The sequence below is a fragment of the Jaculus jaculus genome, chromosome 1, assembly GCF_020740685.1.
Source record: "Jaculus jaculus isolate mJacJac1 chromosome 1, mJacJac1.mat.Y.cur, whole genome shotgun sequence".
NCBI lineage: Eukaryota > Metazoa > Chordata > Mammalia > Rodentia > Dipodidae > Jaculus > Jaculus jaculus.
The window spans coordinates 170,569,177-170,574,916 of record NC_059102.1 but is presented as its reverse complement, the minus strand read 5'-3'; the positions used below and the strand labels follow the sequence as shown (position 1 = coordinate 170,574,916).

At 43.4% G+C, this 5,740-nt stretch overlaps 1 pseudogene; it reads right to left on the bottom strand.

The window, feature by feature from the left end:
• Positions 1–254: 254 nt before the first annotated feature.
• Positions 255–991, bottom strand: LOC101595877 (annotated as a pseudogene).
• Between the last annotated feature and the right edge of the window lie 4,749 nt (positions 992–5,740).

Here is a 5,740-nt window from a genome sequence, read left to right as displayed (position 1 = left end):
GGAAAAATAGTGGTAATTCAATAAGCGTGTCTGTTACACATATAACTAAAAAGTTCCCTTCTGGTTTCAAATGAATTGAAGAACAGTATTCCTTGGCTATATTTTCTCCTGTGTCAAACAAACTGTCTATATACAGGACCAGTTTAAATCCCTCTTCCCCTTTAAACACTAGAAACGAGCATCGAGAAACATCCTATAATGCAAAGTGCCTTAAGAAAGAGGACTCTGTAGTGCCAGTGACATAACTGATCTGAGGAAGCTGAGATGCTATTAACACTGACAGGAGCCAGTCAGGCAATGGTGGTTTGCTTCTCCCGGGTGTTTCCTCCAACAACTGCATGATCAGTTCATGGAGAAGTTTGCAGATCTTTGCATAGCCTCCTCCTGTGAGATGCAGAAAATCAAACATGTCATGGCAGGAGATGGCACCGTCCGAGTGCACGAAGCCCCCATCTGTATCCAGGAGCTGCACATTGGCAAGCTTCGGTAGCGAAACCTTAAGAAGCTGGTTGACCTTGGCATTCTTTTGTCTCAAAGGGTTGGGCTTCTCACCTCGAGGTAGCAGACCCAGTACAATGACTTTGGCCTGTGGCTGCATTGTGTTAGTAAATTGTACAATAGCCTCAATCCCACCTGCAACTTCTTCCACTGTATTGTCATGGTTGTTTGTTCCTACCCAGACGACAACGACCTTAGGTTTAATGTTCTCCAGTTCTCCATTTTTTTAGTCTCCATAAAACGTGTCTTGTTGTATCTCCCCCAATTCCAAAGTTAAGCGCTTGAAGAGGGAAAAATAGCTCTCGCCAGATCTCGTATTGCTGCATTAATTGTACCACAGAGTCTCCCACAAACAGCACATCAGGCTCGTTGTCTTTACAGTCGAGGACAAACCTATTATGCTGAGACATCCATCTGTCATCTCCTTGAATATCTTCTGCTGCATGTGGAATCGCTGCTGGGTTTGTGTCTCCTTGGCTCATTCTAGACACAGGCAGAGAGGGTCCGGGCTGGCCCCAAGCGGCTGCGGCGTCGGCGGGTGGCGCGTCTGTCGCGCGCTCAGTCCCTGGGGCCCCAGCTCTGGCGCGTCCCTCAGGATTTTTTTTAATACCATGTTTTAACTAGATCTGCTTTGTTAAAGACAAAAGGTACAAACATATGCTCTATTTCCATTTATCTCCTGGATGCTTAACAACCATGTGTAATGAACAGAACCAGTGAGGACTTTGGGGTTAAAAGGGTACCCACTGTTTTGGTTCCAGCCCCTCTAGGTCAAAAGGGCTCAAGAGACAGTGGGACACTTCTTTCTCTATAAGATCCTAAAGTTCTTGGTAAGTGTGGTGGTTTTATTCAGATGTCCCCATAAACTTAGGTGTTCTGAATGTTAGATTCCAAGCTGATGCAGATTTGGGAATTAATGCCTCCTGGAGGGAGTGTCTTGTTGGGGGCGGGCTTATGGGTATTATAGCCAGTTTCCCCATGCCAGTGTTTGGCACTCTCCTGTTGCTGTTGTCCATCTGATGTTGGCCAGGTGTTGAAGTCCACCCTTTGCTTATGCCATCATTTTCCCCTGCCATCGTGGAGCTTCCCCTTGAGCCTGTAAGCCAAAATAAACCTCTTTTTTCCCAGACGCTTCTCTTGGTTGGGTGATTTCTACCAGCAATGTGTACTGGACTATGACAGTAAGTCACCTATCTTCTTGATTGCAGAAGACATGGAGACCCATAAATTGGACTCTATCAATATCTGGCCTGCAGAAGGAGGAAAAAAAAAAAGCAATTGGAAAAACCCTTAATGCTTCCAAGTCAGCATGGCCCTGACTCATCCCAGCAGATGTCACAAATGCTGAGAGGGCCACAGAGCTCCTTCCAGATCCCTGAAAGTCTCCCCTGAAGAGCCACAACTGATTTTCAAAATTACGATATAAAATTAAACTTTGGCCACCTACTTGGTCTTAAGCACTCAATAGAAAAATATAGCCAGAGAGTGAGTTATATCTTTAAAAAAGTTAATTGTCATACCCCAGACCATAACTTTAGATAGACGTGCTCACTGTGACAAGAACAGGAATAGACTACAGCATTTGATAAGTTTCTCGATCTTCATGATAAGCATGCCTGTCATTTCTGGTAATAGTTCTGTTAGTTTTGGGATTATGTATTAACTGCAATTTTAACCTTTTTTCCCCTCATATACAATTAGCCAGTATTCAGATGGCTCCAGGAAAATCCAATTCCATCTATCTGGGGCTGCTGGATCACCCTCCAAGGCCTGAAATGCTAATAGGAACAATGGGTTCAAGTGGAGGCTACTTGAACCCTAACACCACCCAAACTTCAATTTTTTCATGTTACCTTTCTAGATAATCTGAACATTACTTTAGACTGCTGCTCCCCACTTAACCCAGCTACCATTCCACCTCTACCTAAGCAACTTACACACTCATGTTTTGAGACTTTAGAAGAGTTTACCTACCACAACCCCCAAATTTCACTGTCTCATCTCCATGACCCTGACAACACATGGTATATATAGGTGGAAGCTCTTGTACCATCCCACAGGCATCCTGAATAAAAGGATAGGCTATTGTTTCAGATGACCAGATAACAGAGACTGGACTGTAGCCTGAGGAGAGTACAGCTGAGCTTGTCACAGTCCATTTACCTATACTAATAAAAGTAAATCTTGCCCCCCTCTATAGTAGCTACAGAGCTGGCTACAGGTGGGCTAGGACACAGCCCACTTGGTGATCAACAGCTTTCAGAACTGAGCATAGCCCATTCGCCTGCGACAGCAGCAGCTCATCTCACCGGCATCAGTAGTCTTCCAGAACCATGGAGCCTTTGACCTCATCACAGCTGAAAAGAGAGGAACCTATCCCTTCCTCAATGAGGCTTGTTGTTATCATTGGAAAAAGTACAATTAGAGATATAAAAAGCTTCAAACTCTGGTCAAAAGACTCTATCCTGGGGCTGGAGAGATGGCTTAGCGGTTAAGCGCTTGCCTGTGAAGCCTAAGGACCCCGGTTCGAGGCCCGGTTCTCCAGGTCCCACGTTAGCCAGATGCACAAGGGGGCGCACGCATCTGGAGTTCGTTTGCAGTGGCTGGAAGCCCTGGCGCGCCCATTCTCTCTCTCCCTCTATCTGTCTTTCTCTCTGTGTCTGTCACTCTCAAATAAATAAATAAATAAAATTAAAAAAAAAAACTTAAAAAAAAAGACTCTATCCTGGTGCCCCACTGTCTTTGGAACTATTTGGCCTTGGCTATCACCATTACTTGGGCCATTAATTGGGATGTTTCTTTTACTCTTGATAGCTCCTTGTCTTTGGAAATGCATCCAAAACCAGGTACATAATCTTACACATCACAAGTTCAGCCAACTGCTACTAACCTATCCCTCTTTCACTCAATATCATGATCTACCCTCCTCAGACTCGACTCCCCATTGCCTTTGCTGAGGGGACTCACCAGTCATGACACCAGCATCCCCTGAAACACTGACCATGCCCCTCACAGTAGGAATCAGCATGAGAGAAATAAACTCCACCCTCTATCCTTAACAAAATGCTGGAATATTAGGTAGGACAAGGGTCCCAAAATGAAGTTGAGACACAGGAGGAGAATGACAGCAACCTGACTGATGCAACTTGAAGATGTTTATATTGCCTAACCCTTACTCTGTTGACCTAACATTTCCTTTGGCTACAGTTTTCTGCCAATCTTATCTTAGAGACAACCTGGCTCCTCTTCTGATGGCAATCTGTTCTCTGACTGATTACCTCCTCAGTCCATTTGTCACTTGTACCCACCTCCCAAAAAGGAAATCTCAATAAAAAAATGCAGACCATCCAGACTCAAGCCGGCTGTGCTTTCTTTCTCTGTCCTTCATGAGACAGCCCAGTAGATCAGACAACAATTTAAAGCTCTTTTTCTGTCTCAGAGTGGTCTTGTGTGGTATGGGGTTTCATTAACATTACAATTTTTTTATTTTCATGAGTTTAATGTTCCTGATTTTCACTTACATTTAAAAAATGTTTTAAACAAATATTTGTCTCCATTTTTATTAGAAAACAATTGGTGATGGTGTTCTATCTTCCATCATGTTATTGTTTTGACATTTCATTACTAGAAACATTTTTATTACATATGGACATTTTGTATGTAAACAACACATGTTGGTACCATCCTTTCCTTCCTCCCTGCCCCTTTTCTGAAGAGGCCTTCCTCACTGGGGATGCAGGACAACCCCATAGGGACATTATTTGGGTGGAGGTAAAGACTCTGTGCAATATGTCCCAACTTGTGGCTCTAACAGTCTTTCTGTCCCCTCTTCCACAAAATTCTCTGAGCCATGCTGGAAGCATTTTAAGTCAACTTCAGTGCTGGGTTCTTAGGAACTTCTGGACCACTGGTTTGGTAGGTATTGAGTGTCCTCAGTATCTTTCTCCACAATCATTGTGCTGATATCTGATTCACTAAGAAAGCAGCACTCTTGCTCATTTCCCCAATTCCTCTGTGGTTTAACCTGGAGCTGGGTTGGAGTGCACTGGGTCGTTTATCTCCTTAGGTCCAGCTCCTGTCTAAAAAGAGAAGTGGATTCTCCAATGGAGACTGAAATCAGCACTGGTTAAATGGGATAACATTATTAATTTAGATAGAATTAAAAGGGTGTAAACCCTCTTATAGTCTAAGGTAGTGGGAGCTTGATAATGGAAAGCAGAATCATTATCTGGATATGAGTCTTCTTGTTTCCAAGTTCCAGATATGGTTTCCTATCCACTGAGCAGATCTGTTAGCCAATCCAAGAGCAGTTGGTTATTCATTATGGTTGTGTGCCACTATGGTACTTTTTAAATTTTTAAAAAATTTTTTATTAATTAGTTTTGTAATCAGCAAATACAGTCAGTTTGGTACTATTATTAGGTTCATCTGTGACCTACACCCTCTCCTTGGCCCCTCCTTGTTGAGGTATATGGGTCATGCATTGTGGAGTTAGCCCATAGTTATGAGTAGGATAAATGTCTCTGCATATCATAACCAAACATGTGGCCCTAACATTCTTTCCAACCCCTCTTCTTTAAAATTTCCCTGAGTAATGTTGGATTCATTTTTGGTCTGCTTCAGTGATGAGGTGTTGGGTGCCTCTGGGTCTCTGGGTCTCTGATATGGTAGGACTTGATTTTTCTTTGTGATGATCTCCTTCACCCTTGTGCAGGTACCCAGTCCGCCAAGAAAACAGAACCCTTCCTTGTTTTGCCAATTTTTCTAAGTTTCAGCTGGAGCGTTTTGAGGTATGATGGGGCGTGTCTTTCCTTAGGATCTACATCTATCTGAAAAAAGAGAACCAGATTCTCCAATTGAGAGTACATTAGCACCAAGACAAATGAGATAACCCTTACTTTTTTAAAATAGAGAATCTAATAGGTGTAGGCCCTCTTGTAGCCCACAATTAATGGTAGCTTGATAATGAAGATCAGGCTTATGTTTTGATATGGTTCTGACTTGCTTCCCAGGTCCAGCTATGGGGTCCTGTACCACTGAGGGCATCAGTTTGCTGAATCACGAGCAGTTGGTTCCCCATCATGACTGTGTGCAACTATTGCACTTGTATTGGCATCACAACAGGTTATTTGCTGCTAAGTAGGTTAGAATGAATTGCTTGGACAGATATTGGTCATTTTCCCCCAGTAGCCCATGTAGCACCTTCTGGAGCTAGATGCGCTGACTGACTGGGGATTGAATC